Consider the following 18,906-nt stretch of genomic DNA (forward strand, 5'->3'; position numbering starts at 1 on the left):
TGCAAAGAGCTGACTCATTTGAAAAGACCCTGATGCTGGGAAAGATTGAGGGCTGGAGGAGAGGGGGATGACAGAGGATGAGGTGGTTGAATGGTATCACCAACTCAGTGGAAATGAGTTTGGGTAGATTCCAGGAGTTGGTGATGGACAGGGAAGCCTGGCGTGCTGCGATTCATGGGTTCACAAAGAGCTGGACACGACTGAGCGACTGAACTGAACTGAACTGAACAGAATAATAATGTCATTCTTTGACTCACATGCCTTCTAATTTCCAATTTGTTGTCATTTCCTATTGTGAGATAAGATGTATGCGATCTGGAATTTTTCAGCAGATAATGGTATGGTTCAGGGAGTAAGAGGAAATTTAGATTCTGTCTCTTCAGTGGGACTTTTCCATGCCACCTCTCCTCCAGCCTGTGAGTTAGAGATGGTGATATCAAACTATGTGATTTCCTATCCAAGATGGCAGAGGCAATAGTGTGATAACCCCATGTAATAATTTTAAGCTAGAGTTGGTGATGATAATAGTAGGTCCCCAACATTTTCCCTGCTTTCTCCCTATCCTTAAAGTAACTAACTACCCTATTCTTAAGTTTTAGATGGATTCATGAACACCTTCAAACATCTGTGGACCGCATGTTTTGAACCATTATTCTATGTTACAGTAATGATATTTGTACTGTTACTAACAGATGATCTTAATAGAAAGGTTTCTAACCTATGTCCTAGGCAATGTTATTTCCACTTATAATCTTCAGAGAATCTATATAATACAATGTGCTTATGGAAAACATAATTTATCTACTGGATACTTGACTATATATTCTTTGTGCTGTGCTGTGCTTAGTTGCTCAGTTGTGTCTGACTCTTTGTGACCCCGTGGACTGTAGCCCTTCAGGCTCCTCTGTCCATGGGGACTCTATAGGCAAGAATAGTGGTGTGGGTTACCATACCCTCTTCCAGGAAATCGTCCCAACCCAAGGATTGAACCCAGGTCTCTTGCATTGCAGGCAGATTCTTTACTGTCTGAGCCACCAGAGAAGCCCAAGAATACTGGAGTAGGTAGCCTATCCCTTCTCTATTGGGTCTTCTGGCCCTAGGAATCAAACTGGGATCTCCTGCATCGCAGGTGGATTCTTTACCAGCTGAGCTACCAGGGAAGCCCATATTATCCTTTAGCATTATTACAAAAGTGGCCCTGCACACACTTTTAAGGGCTATGTAGGCCTCTTCTTGGGTTCATCCTCTCCATGGCATTCTGTCATTGTGTATACCCCAAGTCAAGGAGGAGCTTATATGGGGGTGAGGACAGAGCTTGGATTTGTGGGCTTGCATGTCCTCATACGTCCCTTGGGGTCTTAGATGAATCCTACTCAGTTCTTATGATTTCTATCAAAATAATAACATAAAGATATTTGTAGTACTTATATTTACTCATGGTTAGAAGAAGCAATACAGAAATTCAAGCAACCTTAAGTATAACATTAGACAACCCTCTGCGCAGCAGTTTTTAACCAATTGAGGACACCCTACTTAGCAACTCTAGCCTTGTGCTGGCCCAGCCCAAGGAGAGATGGCCTTTCTCTTCCCCTTCCCATCACTCTACTCAGTGCTGTCAGTTTGGATTGCCCCAAACTCATGGTGTTTCCGTGTTTCCTCATTATTTTATGTGAATCCATTCCAGATTAGTCAAAATGCTCAACCAAGCCAAATGGACTTCCAGTTAACAAGTTGCTCCTTAGTTCTAAAGTAATGTGGTTGTAAAAAATATCTCTGCTCTTCATTCTGCCTGCTTAAACTCATGAAGCCCAGGTTTCAATCTGAATGGTGGTCTGTATGATGATCATCATGATAATGGTTAACATTTATCATTTGTAGTTTACCAGGCACTGACTCTAGTTAATATTTCATGTACATTCTCCATTTTAAAAATGAAAACTGAGACTCAAAGAGAATGAGTAATTTAGCCAGCTACTACCTGTCAGTGCTATGCTCTTAATCACCTGACTGTTCCCCAACAAATACATTCTGAGCACCAGTTATGTACCAGACACTATCCTTGTCACTAAGGATAAAGTGGTTAACAGGTTTCCCACTCTTATAAAGGATGTGTGTGCACGTACTAAATCGCTTAAATTGTGTCTCAGTCTTTGTGACCCTATGGACTGTGGCCCGCCAGGTCCTCTGTCCATGGGATTCTCCACGCAAGAATACTGTAGTGGGTTGCCGTGCCCTTCTCCAGGGAATCTTCCCAACCCAGAGATTGAACCTGCATCTCTTGTGAGTCTTGCATTGGCAGACATGTTCTTTACCACTAGCGCCATCTGGGAAGCCCCTTATGAAGGATATTTCTTGATAAAGAAAACATAATCAAGAACACCTATGAGATTCAGATTGAAAACTATGAATAAAATAAATACAATGATGTGTTTGATTTAAGAAGTATCTGGGATGGGACTCACAGCATGGAGGGGGGCAACATTAAACTGAGTGGTCAGAGAAAATTTGTATTAATGCCTAAGGCAAGATTGAGCCTGATGAATATAAGAAATTGAATTTAGGCCACTGTGACTGGAGCAGAGAAAAGGACTCTATACATTTTGATCCTAAGAATGATGAGAAGTCTTTGAAGTTTCTAAGCTGGAGAGTCCCATCACTTCATGGGAAATAGATGGGGAAACAGTGGAAACAGCATCAGACTTTATTTTGGGGGGCTCCAAAATCACTGCAGATGGTGATTGCAGCCATGAAATTAAAAGATGCTTACTCCTTGGAAGAAAAGTTATGACCAACCTAGATAGCATATTCAAAAGCAGAGATATTACTTTACTGACTAAGGTCTGTCTAGCCAAGGCTATGGTTTTTCCAGTAGTCACGTATGGATGTGAGAGTTGGACTGTGAAGAAGGCTGAGTGCCGAAGAATTGGTGCTTTTGAACTGTGGTGTTGGAGAAGACTCTAGAGAGTCCCTTGGACTGCAAGGAGATCCAACCAGTCTATTCTGAAGATCAACCCTGGGATTTCTTTGGAAGGAATGATACTAAAGCTGAAGCTCCAGTACTTTGGCCACCTCATGCGAAGAGTTGACATTGGAAAAGACCCTGATGCTGGGAGGGATTGGGGGCAGGAGGAGAAGGGGACGACAGAGGATGAGATGGCTGGATGGCATCACGGACTTGATGGACAAGAGTCTGAGTGAACTCCGGGAGTTGGTGATGGACAGGGAGGCCTGGCGTGCTGCTATTCATGGGGTCGCAAATAGTCAGACACGACTGAGCGACTGAACTGAAGCTGGAGAGTCGCATAATAGGATTTGAAATTTTTATAGATCTTTTTAATTGTTTGTAGAGAGTGGAGTGGAGGGGGACAAAGCTGGATTGGGGAGTTGTTAGAAAGCTATTGCTGTGATATAGTAAGAGGTAATGGCAGCTTGGGTTAGGTAGTTTGAGGGAAACTGATAGAAATGGATGAATTTGAGGGATTTTTTTTCAGATGGTAAAATGACAAAAACTTGCTACATGTGCTAAGTATTAGTTGATTGCTTAAGTTCCTGCTAAATTGTAAGCCTCCTGACACAGGAGCCACTATCTTGTACCATGTTCTACCACCAGGAGATGGTACTGATAGGTGATGCTAAGTGAATATTGGTTGAGTGAAGATGTGGTTGAGCAAATAAATAAAACACAGGATAGTTATTCATCATATCTTTGTATCTCAAGTACCTAAACCAAATTATTGAATTACAGGGTAAAATTACCACCAGAGACAGACTGTCTTAAATTTTTTAAAATTTTCATCATTGAAGGTTAATGGGCTTTTTTTTTCTTCTGATCATATAACTTCCTGGAATCAAGATAATTTATGCAGAAAATAAATTTCCCAATGTCATTTTCATATATTACAAATATATTTTGCATGGTTCTTTGGAGGGATTGCCCTTAAAAGGGGCAAAGCATTGGAATAAAATAGAAACTATCATTTCAAAGGATTTTGGATTCAGATAGTTTTACATTAATACTTAAAATCAGTTTTGGAAAAAAAAATGTGATGGCTTTTATTTAAAATATTCCAAAAAACCCACATTAGAATAGGGTATTCTGATTCAAGGAAAAAAGAATCTTATTTTTATTGATATCAATAAAAAAGTATAAATGGTAGTTAAAATCTAGTTTATGAATAATGATAGTACATAGTCAATATTTTTTTCCATTTAAGTAGGCCAACATGAAGATTAAAATCATAATGGGAATACTCCTAGGGAAGTAGGGTAATTCAGCAGAACTATTTCCAGTGGAAATGTACCAACCTTACAGTATTGAAGATAATCCAAAATTTGCATTGAAATAAGGGCATTCTTTGGACTCTCCAAAAATTACAGGCCTCATTTTTGTGGGTTTATGTGTTTGGATAGCGTGATAAGGAGATTATATAATTGCCTTGTAGGGATATTTACTTAGTATTGTTTTATTATGTAGCTGTAACAGTTGACACATATAACTTTGGTAATAGGAAACAAAGTGACAGCTATATCCCTGGATGGCAAAAGTTGTGAGACGGAAAAGTTATAGAAATCTTTGGCTCTTTCTATTTGCACTTACACTTTCAATTTTCTGGCTGCTTCCTGCTAGATCTGTATGTTCCCTCTGATGAGGTCAGGATTGACCCTGTGAACGCTAGTCACACTCCTTGCTCAGTTGTTTTAGTTAGCCAAAGCTTAGGTATTTTTACTTTAAAAAAATTCTCAATAAATATTAAGATTTAAAACATTTATGTTACTTTAAATTCTTCATGATCACAGTTATATGTGTGCTTTTTCATATACGTAAGCTATCTTATGTTATGCTTTTTAATGCAGGATTATTCATATAAACATTTCCAAGTTCTTGCATTATCCAAAGATTTATAATTTTGAAAAATAGATGGTATTATATTCAACAAACCATAATAGTAAATGCTATCTCAAATTTATTAAAAATACTTATAGACTTAAACTCATTCCCTCATAGGTATTACTCGTTGTACTCAGAAGTTTATATTAGAAGAAAAATATTACCCTTTCTATTACTCTTTCCTGGAAGAGTAAAAATTTTAAATGTAACTCATTTAACAGATTTACATATCTATAAATATATACATATATGAATGTATATGTATATATATGACATTCTTTCAAGCTTAGATTAAAAAAATATATATAATACCAATATTTTTACCTCCTGTTTTAAGAAAAAATTATTTGAAACAGCATCCTGGAGTGGCTTACTACTGGATGAATGTGCTGGTCTGGCCTCCTTAGCTTTCCCTTGGGAGTTTGGTGGAATGGAAAGATCTCCTTTATGTTCTGACCGAGCTATTTTTTCAGTCAGAGAGCTATCAAGCACTACACTGGCACTGCCTTGCAGGGTCCACATGTGGACTTCCGTGAGACATGTTTGCTACAGGTTATATAAAGCATTTATAGTTGGGTGAGTCTATGCAAATATTCTATAAGACATTTTTATATTGTCTTCTTGTTTATATTTTACATTTTGTGAACTACTGTTTAGGACTTTATTTACTAATCAGGGGACTCTTCTTTAAGGTAAAAACCTTCATTGCACGATGTGTTTTGCAGCTGCACATTTTAGCAGATTACATATTTCCTTAGGCCAGATTGTAAATGCAAGAATTTAGTTTTAATCATATTTTTATATGTTAGTTTTACCCAGTCACTGTTTTTATTGTCGTTATTTTTAAGAAACTATGGTGTCAGGTTGGTAAAATATCACATAATAATAGAAGTTTTGAACCTGGTGGTTTTTAGCCTTACGACTAAATCTTTCATTTTAAAAATGAAATATCTGAATAAAAATAGTTTGATGTAGTCCAAAATATACACTTGAAATGTTTAGATTTAAGAAAACCCCCAAAATTTGGTAATCTTGTGTGACATTTTTTAAAGCTTGACCAGTATCTTTCTAAGAAAGAGGAAAATTACTTCTAAATACTGAAGTTAAAACATTTTAGTAAATCTAGTCAAAGTTGACAAAATTTCTAAGTTTACCCATCTCCCTGCTTTTTACCCTTAAATGTTTGAAATATTCATATAAACATGCTGACCCTGATCATTTCAATCCAGTTCACAAGGTGTAAACTGAAGTTTTGATATTTCCTCAAAAGATATGGCAGAATATATCCTGCATATCCTTTAATGCCTTTCTTTGTTCTTTTTGAAAATGATTGAATTGCCTGGACATTTCAAGAGTTTGTAAGTTTACAGTGAATGGGAGCATGTATTCCAAGTGAATACATGTTCATTGGCCCCTTAAATATCACCTTAAGTAATGTAATTCCTTCTTAATTAAACAATGACAGTAATAAACTTATGTACATCGTGACACTTGGAAATATCAGAGCTTCAATTTCAGCTTTCTATATATCAAAAGAAGCAATTGTTCTAATACATTTTAAAATTGTGTTGGAAGTAAATACTCTTTTCACTGTGTTTTACCCAGACCCAAGCTGGCAGAGTTTGTTAACTCAAAATACATGATCCCTAGATTATCTCGTCACTCTTTTTCTTTTCTTCCTCTCTTTCTCTTGAAAAGTCATGATGTTTAGTTTAGTTCCAAAACTAAACTTAGTTTTGGGGGTGGAATTATTAGAATTATTTATTCTTTGTCAAGCATCAGGCTGAAGTTATATTCATTTAGGGGGTGCTGCAAAGCTGTGTACAATCAATGTCAAGGGTAGTAATTTACTGACAACAATTAGGAAAAGAGAACTATAGAAAGCACAGTAATATTTTCAGAAATGGGTTTTATTATATTTCATAAGCACCACTCACTTTACTTTTGGTGGGTTTCAATATTTGAATAATAATAATAATACATACGAGTTAAGAAACCAACAAATTAAAACTCCAGGCCCCCGCGTCCCTCATTTTGGTTGTAGCTCTTGGTGTAGATGCTATGGTGTGAGGGCTGCTTTCTTTCAATGGCTGGTTGTCATTCAGGCTGGGTTGTCATGTGACTGCCTGTCTGTGCCTGCTGTACAGGTGAGCGGATGTTCTGCACAGCAAGTGTAGACAGGCAGACACATGACAACTCCGTCCAGCCAGGCCCTTGGTTCCTTCGGGTTTCCTTTGCTCATGGGCAGATACAATCAGTCTGTTTTCCAGATTTGGTGATTTTGGAAGGTCAGGGGAAAGGGAGAAAAACACACAATAGAATTAAACATTAAAACATTATGGAGCTAAAAACAAGTTAGACTTTGGACTTTATTCAGAAAGTACACTGATACATTTGTTCCAAATGTGCTAACATGGATAATTGACATAACAGAAAACTCACACAGACATTTTCAGGAAAAAACAACAACAAAAAAGACTAAACACACGGTTTATTCTTAAATGCAATTCATATTACTACTGGCCCACATGCAGTCAGAGTTCAGAGTAATTGAACCAGATGTTTTTCCTCTTCATGAAAACTCTGCATATTTTAAAACTGAGGTTAAAGATAAAGACTGTGTTTATACATGTTTCTTGTAATGGATAAGTACCATAACCTTGCGCATGAAAAAGAAGCTTGTCATTTACATGGAAATGGAAGCCATATTCATAATAATTAATAAGCCTAAAGTATTTGACAGTTCAATCAGCGGACTTTGGTACCTGATGCTTTGACAGTGGGATTTTCACAAGGGAATGTATTTTCATCAATATTTTATTAAGCAACAGAAATTTATTTAAATTTCTCATATTCTTTTTAATGCAAAGTTTTAGAGTATGGATGTGAAAACCAAATAAAAAGCAGTTGTGAGCTTAAGTTCTCCTCCTCTTAATTAACTACAGGGCTGTGCCATGAATCAAGAGGGTATAATCTAAAAGGTTGTTGTTCACAGTGATGCTCACAGTGTGTTTTGTACATGTTAGTGCAGTGCAGTTACAAAATAGTACCTTAAGCATGGAAAAGGAAACTTGATTTCATATCCAAAAAGGAAAATCAGACCCTTTTAAAAATTTCCTTAAAATTCATATAAGAAAGAGTTAGTAGTGATAAACATACAGTTAGGAAATTTAATTCTGGTGACTTGAGAATAATTCAACTGGTTATTTTAACATAAATGATCAATTCACATCCTTAGAGATATTTAACAAATTCCTCTACCTTTTAAAAAATAAAATATCTAGATAGTCAAAATTCCAATAAACAGAATTTCTTAAAGAACAAAACGAAACCTTATTGTCCAAGGAGTGTGTACTTAGGGAATTTTTTCCAAAGAATTTTAAGGAAGCAAATAGTTTGTTATTTCCCTTTAATTGTAAAATTCTGTGAAAACAGAGAAGAGAAAGTTTATGGAGAACAAATTAGATTTTAGAGACTGAAAAAATGGCACTATTCTACACATCTGAATTTTTATGCAGTGATTAGATATGGTACAGTTTTAACAAAAAGTTGGTAAGTGCAACTTTCTATTTATTTAATTTCAAAAAATAAATATCAGATTCTGTTTCTGGTCATCACTTCGGAGTAGAAGACTTATTATTTTTTCTTGACAGAATCAAAACCATCACTAAACTTGGCTGCTACTTAGATAATTACAAGGCCAGAGTATGCAAAAACAAATACCTTAAGGAACTATTTTGTTACTGTTGCTGCCTTCAGTGCAACAAAAAATATTTATGGAGTGATTCACTAACAAAGAGCATATTGGTGGAAATTTAAAATTACTGTAATTCTGTATAGCTTTCCCTCTCTCTCCCATAAATAATTTGATCCAGTTAACTCTGCTCAATTAAAGGAATGATGCATGCAACCTGAAAAAATAGAAAGAAATATTTGTGAGTTTATATTATCCTTTAATATGAAGCAATTCTATTAAAACAAGATATCCCAATATTTTTGTGTCTGAAAAACCATAACTGTTTTTCAGGGGGAAAAGATCTTGCTGAAAAATGATTTTATTCTACTTATAAGATGTTTGGACAACTTATATTTCTAAAAAATTTTAAAAGCACAATTTTAGTAAATCTGTGGCATATGCACACTTTTTGGTTATATTGAACCTGCCTCTAAGCTTTTGTAAAAGATGGAAGGCTAAAAACATATTTCAGACTTTTTTCTGTCTTCTAAACTGTTCAGTGAATATTAATTCATTGTCACTCAATAGGTAAAATATAAAAGAGCTATTTATATTTTATTATACCTTCTATTTTATATATGGTCATATACCATTTTTTGGTCTTTTATTTATGACGTTAAGAAAGAAATGCAAAAAATGAATCCTAGTCTAAGTCTTTTACAGCAAAATTAAACCAAAGCAACTCCAGGAAACTGGTTGTCACAAAAAGTCAGGAAATTCAAAACCAAGATTTAATTATTTTCCTTAATTTACTTTATTACCTCTATTTGTTAAAACTGATAAAAATTCTTAATGAGCGCACTTCAAACAATTGACAGATATCTCTATCTACATAATTTGTAGCACACCAAGGTTAAAAAGGTAGAAGAAAGCAAATAAGAAAGTTTCAATCTTTAGGCAGGAATTTCCTGTCTTTTCTTAGGTTAAAGCCTGACTTCTAGTTATTTTAAGCTGGTATTTATGAGTGATGGTCTCTTAGTTATTATTTAGACATTGAGATGGGTGGGATAGTCTCCGTAGAGAGAAGAAAGTGGGTTGTTTTTAAAAAACAAATCTCTTGTACAGTAATCAAAAGCTTTGACTTCTCTTTAGTAAGGATGAATGCTGGTGGGTAAGTGAACATTTTTACATTACCAAATTGTATTTCCTTTTTATGTCCTGTAACAGTTTTAAGACTTCAACCAGAAAAAAGGGGGATTGGGGAAGAAGATTCCTTCATTAGGAGTTTTGTGCCAGAACTCTTTCCCACAAAGTGAAAAACTTGGGTGGTCTGTAGGGTGAGAGGTGGGGGTAGATAGTATATTTTGGTTTTTAAAAAATATAAACACAGTATCTTGGCAGAAAGCTCAAATGCCAAGCAGGAAGGACATTAAACCTATTGACAACTGCAAGAAAGTGATCAGTGTGAAATTTTGTCCCATTATAAATAAATTTTCTTTGGTTTTGAGATCTATGGCTTTAAAAAAAAATAGTAGGAGTTGAAAATGTAAATAAACTTTTATATTGATCCTTTCCAATTAAGAAATGATGTTGTTGAAGCTAAGGCTCTGAATTTCCTTTTCTTAGATAGCGGAAAAAATTCTCCTTTTAATTCAGTAACTAGTCTAACTTATCAATCACCATGTGCTAAAATGCAAAATAACTACTAAGTTTCTAAGAAGTACAGTTTGGACAGGCCTTGCGAATAATTTTATCTTTCTGAAGATGTACAATCAGTTAATACTTACACTTACCATTATTTCCAGGGGTAGTTTTAGTAGAGGATGTTCATTGTTGGTTAGTTTCCTCTGGAATAGATCCCTTGATTCCTAAAATATTTGTATATTTCCTTACAAAATAATATCAAAATGAAGTTAAACATTATCCTAATTGCCCTGGAAATAGATAAGGTTCTTTTACCATACGTATGTTTATATATGTTGGTATATATACCAGCGCATAAACTACCATCCTTTCTTTAGTTGGCAGTGGTTTATACAGTGAGCTTTTACTTTTGATTTTTAATTTAATCCATACAATTTAAAAAAAACATACTATTCCTTCCCGTTTGTTAAAAGCTTGCATCAAAAATAGGTTGCCCGAACTCCACCGAGCACATGCTGGGGTTCCTTGTCTATGCTTTTTACAAATTAATAATGTTTCTGCTTCTGTGCTTAGGCCAAGGACACCATCGGGTCTCCTCTGTCTCCAGACTAAAAGTCACCCTGAGGGGAAAAATAGGTGAGGAACCAGTGGTGATTTGTTTCTTTAAAGCAAAAAGGCCACTTAATATGAAAAAAGACATTTAAATTAAACATACGTGAAATGAAAGCAAGTTAGGAAATTCAATTATTCTATGGAGTAAAAACACAAGACAAAAAACTCTCAAATTTGAAAATTCTTAAATATTGCCAAAGTACTTTATCTTCTTTGGTAACTATATCAAATAGTAAAAGTGTGTTTCTTGAAAAAATGAACTCCTGTAAAGCTACCTAATAGATTTTGTTGTTGTTGTTTTCCTATGTTAAAAAAAAAAAAAAAAAAAAACTGTGCAGATTTAAAAAATCTTACTTGTTCTGTTAGAAATAATTAATATGGAAGCCTCCAAGATACAATAGAAAAAACAAAAAAAAAAGGATGACATTACTGAATCATTTAAATGGAAGAAATAGCAGTAATAAATCCTTGCTTTTTATATTTTAGCTAAAAACCATGAATAAAAGAGAAAACTTTTCTACCAGTTTTGAATGATCAAAGTGGTAACTTTTAAAATAAATTCTTTCAACAAAATATAACTAGGGGGAACCGTTAGTAATCAAATGTTTTGCCAGAGAACTTGTGACAATGTTTGCATTGTTGTAAAATGTATGATTTGGAAAAGGATTTGTTAAAGAATCACTGTAAAATGACAGAATTTAAAGGAGGACAAAAGAGGGTAGATTCACACAAAAGCCTAAAGAACAGATGTTTTCATTATATGGAATTGTTTGGGGATAGATATAAATGGGGGTTAAGGCAGTAACGTTTTTTCCAGAACGTTCTTTAAGGGACCCATCTCTAAAGTTCAGCATGGATCGTATTGCACGTATTGCAATCCAGACTTTCTCCATTATTCTCTCTATTGGGATTACAGTCAGCTTGAGGGTTTTCCTCCCTCCCACCTTCCTCCCCCTCTCCCACCCTCCTTCACCCCCAGGACAGCTGGAAACTGACCAAAGAAAACTTTGCTTTCGTTTACAAATTCCTTTTTTATCAGTGGGTTTCTAGACAAAGTACCTTATCATTTTAAGTGCTCAGAGAAATAGAAGCATTGTAAAATATAGCCAGGAGGGCTCAACTGACCAGCAGTTATCAACCATTCTTAGATTTTTAAAAAATGTAATACAGAGATATATATTGGAATATCTGAATATAGAGGTTTTTATTCTCCAGTTTATTTGGTTGCTGACTCAATAAGTTCTGGGTTGGTGCTCTTTTCTGGACCAGTCCTGTCTGCATTGTCTGGTAGGCAAAAATTCTTGGCAGCCTCTCCTTTTATTGTTAGATAATATTATTCCTGATATTTATATAAAATTTAAGAAAAGCGCTATTCAGATGGCACTTTAAAAATAGCAAATATTCTCTACTTTGGGGCAAAATGGATTCAGTCCTGGGGTGCTAAATGTTACACTTCAGCTCTCATTCAAATACGTCTTAAGTCTCTGGATTATCAATTTCAACAATTCAAAACCAGCCTCATTAAATTATTCTTAAGTGTTTGGCGTCTTTTCATATTTCATTTTGAAGTGGGAAAACCTTTAAATTTAAGAAAATACTTAAACTCTTCAGAAATTGAACAACATCTAGTAAATTGCAGTGTACCACACATCATTGCTCTTTTAAAACTAAACGCAGACCTGTCTGTCACAATCCCGCCTCGGTTTCTCTCCCATGTGAAAGCAAATCGTTGGCTCCCCACCTGGGCTCTCCTGGTCACAGCCCAGGTGAGCAGTCAAGAAGGCCTTACCCACAGGTCTTCCCTTGAGCAGTCCTTTCTCGGCAGTGTCCCCGAGGGCTTCCTGGCCCCTACTGTGCAAAACCTGTGAAGAAAAACACTGGATATGAGATTCGAAAAAGGAGCAAACAAATGTCTTCCTCCTTGGAAACAGCCACTTTTGTCCCCAGCTGTCCATGGCGTTGCTCTCCCTTGCCCAGTCTAACCAATGTGCAGACTACTGTACAACGGCATTGTCCTGAACAGGTAGTCTGAACACTGGGGCGACGGAGCAGGATCTCCAGAAGCTTCCAACTATGCACTTAAAAATCCTCTCCCGGTCTTGGGGAAAAGCCTCCCTTCCTGCACCAGGGGTTGCCTTCGGCTTCCCCCCCTGAATTCTGCTGCCCCGACTGAGACTCAAGGGCTGTGATTTCCAGTCTTGACGTGGCACATTTGCTGCAGACTGGGGAACTGGCAATGAATTTAGGACCAGGAAAAGGGGGAGGGCTGGGCTGGAGAGTCCATATATGGGATGATGTCACCCTGGGGAGGTTTGGGTATGCGCTGTGCCGCTGGAGAGACCGCTGGAATCGCCTGCTCTCAGACATGGGTCTGTGCATAAAATGGTACCAGATGTTTTAGTGTAATGTTAAGCAGTCATTTCATCTTCAGGCCAGATTTTTTTCCTCAACTGGGCAGGAAGTGGGCCCCAGTATGGAAAAGCTGTAAAAAAAAAAAAAAAAAAAAAAAAGAGTCGAGATGTACAGTTCTGCTGTGGCCAACTGAAAGTGAGTTAGTGTAGAAGTACAAATTTGCTGTCCGATCCAGGCTAGAAAAGTAATTTGAAGATAGAGGGTAGATAAAAAAGTAAACAGTAAGTTGAACACTGGAAGCCAGGGCTCATTTGGAAACCTTTTTGAGCTTTCCTGTGGTACTTTATTTTCTGGTATTTCACTCGTCAGAAAGGGCAGATAAGTTCATTTTTTTTTTTTTTCTCTCTCTCTCTCTTTCCCTCCTCCTCCTCCTGTCTGTTGGATCTGTCAGCGGCTTGCAGGCTGATCTAGACTTGAACAGTAATTATAGCAACTTCCTGAAAGTGAAGCCCCCATGAAAAGTCTGGAGAAATGTTCTTTGTCATGGCCTCTCCATGAGTAATTAGTTCCACATGTGGCCTTCCTCAGCGATTTTGGCTGGCTCTCCGAACGCTGTGCTATAGCTTGACCTAAAGAAACTTAAACATTTTCATTTCAAGCCTCCACTATGAAATAGTGGATCTCCTAACTCCGATCTCCTAACAAATTACCTCTGGTAGATCCATGCTATTAGGTACAGCACTGTTTTTTTCACTGGTAATTCCTGGTTCTGTGTTAATATTTTTGTTTTGTTTTAATGGTATTCTACTGCTTAGTTTTATCGCTGATTAATTAAATCTGTTGAAATTTGCCAAGTACCGCTTGACCAAAGGTTATAACGTATCAGCCCGCTGGCATCTACTTTTCTTCTCTTGGTGATGTTTTCAATTATATATTCTGTTGAGTATTCTGATTGTCCAGTTTTCTGACTTCCTGTCCATAGTATTCTGATTGAAGTTTGAGTTGCCTCAAACAGGAGCTTGATTAATAGCCCTTCCAGAGATCAAAATGTGAGAAAATTTCTAGATAGCTTCCAAATTTGAGTGGCCAAACTAAGAAACTTAGAATTCTTTCAAGAAGTACAGCCAACGAAATTCATTTCTACTGACTGTCCGCAATACTTTTTAGAAGCAGAAAAATCTCTCTCCTTAAAATATGTTGGATTGAATATTTCAGAAGACTTCAAGTGAGAGTTCTCTCAAAGCATTTTCTTGTTGTTAAATGTCTTCTCTTGAATTAACATACCGTTAAGGGTTCAAAATTTATTACAAGCCCTGCTCACCTAGGGAGGGAGATTAAATAAGATTAAAATAGAATTATCCAGCAGTTTAGGTTGGAACTAAGATATTAGCATTAGGTACATCATTCATAGAGAGATTTAAATCATCAGTGGAAATTTGGAGGGATTACTTCCCATCATTGTACTTCTGCTTCAATGCTTATGTTTTCAGGGCTTATTCCATAGTGATTGAGCAAGCCCAGTGTGCCTCAACTTCTTTTTCCCCTGTCATTACTTCACAGTATTACATAATGCTAGAAATATGCTAGTGTGACTGTGCTGTGCTTAGTTGCTCAGTTTGTATCCAACTCTTTGCGACCCCATGGACTGTAGCCCGCCAGGCTCCTCTGTTCATGGGATTTTCCTGGCAAGAATACTGGAGTGAGTTGCCATGCCCTCCTCCAGGGGATCTTCCCAACCCAGGGATCGAACCCAAGTCTCCCACATTGCAGGTAGATTCTTAACCGTCTGAGCCACCATGCAAAGCCCAAAGTAATAGTCTCATTACATGTGGAGAGGTCTCATTACATCCATCTTTTTTGAGTATGTATGTGTTTACTCACAAGTCATCATAGGGGAGCCATGAGCCAGAGGGATAATAGTCAGCCAGGAATCTAGCACTCCAGCTATGGGCTTGTTCCTGTCGCAAACAGTGAAAGCCTTTCCTCTGCCCTCTATTGAACATTTTTATTGATGAAACATGCCTTGGGAATTTTTGTAAGGCTGATGAAAGGTGATTCCAATTAGTCTGCTCCATGATTTCATCTTAGTTCACACATCTATGCTTTTTCAAATATAAGAGATATCTGTTTCTCAAATAGGGTTTTTTTAAATGACATTTTATTTAAGGAACTCAACTTTTATACTTACTGCTTTTGAAGCATTTAAGTGATTTTCTACAAAAATAACTAGACAGGTTATGTTCCACTTAGCATATATGCCCATCTCATTGGGCCTCCGAGTGAGAAAATCTTTCTTCCAGATAGTTCAACAAATATTTACTCTTGCACGTCAGACATGACTGAGCGACTGAACTGAACTGAACTGAACTCATGTGCTAGTCACAATGCCAGGGACTGGAATTAAGATGAAAAAGATATGAATCCTGCCCTCAAAGAGCTCACACTTACTTCTGACATTAGGAATACTAATCTGTGACCAAGGTCAGTTGGAAAAAGTCTGCCATGCCTTTGTGGAAAGCCCTTGGCATTCACTTAGAAATGACCTGAAGACTTTTCTTAAAGTTATAAGTTAAATATCTAAATTGTGATGGGCTCTAAAAAACAAAGTTAAACATGATAAGCCTTGCCTTTGAATACTATTGTTATTTAACTCAGTTATTTCAAAAGGTATTGACCAAAGTGATAGTTTGAATCAGTGGATAGTTTTGGTTGACTACAGAATTCGCTCTCTTTGAAAATGTCATGGAAAGGTAGCACTGTTTCAGTTGGTTATCATTCCCAAGCCTAGCAAATTTTTATAATTTTAGAAATTCTCAAACTAAAACCAGGACTGAGTCTTGTTTCTATGTATTTATAAAGGAACAGTGTTATTAGTGTTTACGGTTAGAATAGTCTGCGGCATCTAGGTATACACACTTCAGATAGCATTTCTATAGCTTTAATTTTGTTGGTTGCAAGATTAGTACATGAGCATTATAAAAGTTCAAATAATAGAAAGTATGTAAGGAAAATGTTAATAATCTTTCCCTCCAAGCCCTACCCTCTCTGCTTTTTCAAATTAATGGTAACAGTTTAATGTGAACCCTTTTACCACCTTCTGAGTGGTCATTTTATAGCCTCTTTATAGATGACAAAATTCTTTCATATACAGTCTATCCATTTCTTATATTAACTTTATGGGGTAAATATGATTCCCATTTTATTGGTGGTGAAGTTGAGGCTTGGAGAGGTTAAGCATATTACTTCAAGTAATTACAGCAAGTGGCAGAACTCAACTTTTTTCTGACTCAAAGGCTGTGCTGAGAAGCATATTGTTAGCCCACATAGGTAAATTTTTCCCTTATTGAATTTGAATAGCACTTAACATTTCCTGTTAATAATTTATCAGTTATCTGCTGTCTTCTTTTAGCTTTGTACTAAAATATTATTATTTCATATGTTTGGATTTTTTCTCTCCAGTAGAATATATTAATTGAAGATAGAAATGGTGTCTGTACTCTCTTTAACTAACCTAAAGTAGGCCAGTCAGTAAATTATCAAAAATGAGTAAAAGTTACATAGTATGTACATGATTTCCAATCAAACTTTTATCATGACAATAATTTAAGAATTAAAGGTATACTATTTTTTATCTTAAATGGAAAATATGGTATAATTTTTAAATGTATGTGTATTGCAGTTTTGTATCAGGTTGCACTGTTCTTTTAGAAATAATTGTGAACCTTGGACCAGCCATATTTCCTTACTTATTTCTGGCCTTCTAATCTTCTGGAAGCATCCTGTGTAGCTATCAGTCATACAATCTTGTGTGAAAAGCAGGATCTAACCAAGATGTGGCTTTTCCTCTCTTGTTGTTGTCTCCTTCCCAGTTTGTATTTGAGATAAAATCTAGTTGACCTCAGTTCATTGCAAATTAGGAAAGATAACCCCACTTAGTTTGGCTTTATGTTGTATGGATTAGCACTGTTTTTCCTTTTTTTATTGGAGGCAATGCTGTCTTCTGGTCACCAGCATTTCCTATTTTTGTCAGGGCCTGAAAGAGCTGGGAGATTTGTTGTAGCAAAGCTTTCCCTTTTTCTCTCCTTCTCTGACTATCAAACAAATGGCTGCCTTCAGATCACTGCAGTGAAGTGCCTTCTTAGGCAGAGATGTAACATCAGAGGCTATAAAAAGAGGAGAAATAGTCCAGAAGAGTGAACAGATTTTCTTTCAACAACTGAAAAAGAAGTTAAATTAGAACACCTGTAAATCATAAGCTTAGTGCAACTGATTTTACAATCTTCACAAAGCTTGCAAAAGACAAAGATTGTGAGAGTTGATTTTAAAACGTACATTTACTAATGCATGTTTTGTTTTGCCCGTCTCTAGAATTTCCATTACTGAGTCTGTTTATTTAGAAATCAGCATCTAACCAAAATCAGTAAATATTTTATGAGCATTCTTTCCTCAAATCAATTGAGAAAGATAATGTTACGTCTTTGAGTTTTACTAACCACTGGCGTGCACAGCAGCCATTTCTGTATTTAAGAAACATAATACATCCGGCAGACCAACCTTACTAACTCTGTCTCCTTGAAAATCAGTCGCATGAAGGTAAATATATGATTTATGACTCCAGTAAAATTTGAAGTAATGTCTTGAAATCTTTAGGGGGAGGTTAAAAAAAAAAGGATTGGAAAATTAGTGCTGGCCTTTTGAGGCAGATTTTAAGTGAGAGCGTACTAGGAATGCAGTCTGCTGCCTGCTTCAACCCTCAAAAGCTGATGAGCATCATCTGAATGCTATGTACTATGAACTCTCATTGAATTCCACGTTACAGTCAGACTTTAAAATGAGTATTGGCTCTCTTGGACAAGAGAAATATGGTGTCCTCAGGTCACTGACAATTTTAGAATATTGACTCCTGATGTCTTTTGACATCACCAATAGTTTATTTCCTTAGTACGACTCAGAAACAAGCATGCATGGTATCAAAAAGGGGAAAATAAATCTGTATGTGCATCACATAGAAGCTCAGAAAGCACATTTTTCAGGGGTAGAAAAAGTATCCTTTTTGTGGTTGGGAGTGTAAGTGAAGCATACTGGCTCCAAGGAAATATATGTGTGAAGAGAGCTTTCTGCTTATTCCAGAATACCTGCAATGATGCAGTATATCGTTATAGAAGCTCCAAGTCTTTGTGATGATAGGCATACCTGCATAATACATGGCACAGTATCTTTATTATAGGATGTAAAATCTTTTAGTATATTCAGAAGGGAAATACAAATTATATGAATTGCTAAAAGGGTTAAGTCCAACATAAATCTGTTTAGTAAAGAATATTAAAGTTACCTTAACTGGTTTCCCAATTCTGTTCATTCTCCAGAGAATTTATTTAAGGGCTATATGAGACCATATTAAAATATATCTTTTCATGAGAAGAGAAGAGAATTTACTTTCATAGACATACAAAAGCACTTGGTGTATAAATTAGTTCACGTTGAAAAGTTATTTCCATGTTGTACATGAATATGAATCATATATCTTTATAAAATTACTTATTTGCATATTAAGGGAAAATTGTTTCAATATGCCATGCAGAATCAGATTATGTAACTTCATTGATGCTCAGAACTACAATGTAAATATTGTATAAAAAGGGAAGTGTACTGTTTTTCATTTTTAAAGGTTTGTTTTGTTTCTTTTTAATGCTTTTTTTGGAGACTGGTTTTAGACCATGATTTTAGGCCCTCC

At 36.1% G+C, this 18,906-nt stretch overlaps 1 protein-coding gene and 2 non-coding genes across 8 annotated transcripts in view; 1 reads left to right on the plus strand and 2 right to left on the minus strand.

The window, feature by feature from the left end:
- The window catches only part of DNM3 (dynamin 3), a 628,097-nt gene that overhangs the window by 335,554 nt on the left and 273,637 nt on the right, over positions 1–18,906 (plus strand). The window lies entirely within an intron of this gene.
- MIR214 (microRNA 214) lies at positions 6,990–7,101 on the minus strand. The gene has a single exon (NR_129649.1). It is a non-coding gene; the product is annotated as a microRNA 214 (primary transcript).
- On the minus strand, positions 12,781–12,890 carry MIR199A (microRNA 199a). The gene has a single exon (NR_129634.1). It is a non-coding gene; the product is annotated as a microRNA 199a (primary transcript).

The sequence above is a fragment of the Capra hircus genome, chromosome 16 (assembly GCF_001704415.2).
Source record: "Capra hircus breed San Clemente chromosome 16, ASM170441v1, whole genome shotgun sequence".
Classification (NCBI taxonomy): Eukaryota; Metazoa; Chordata; class Mammalia; order Artiodactyla; family Bovidae; genus Capra; species Capra hircus.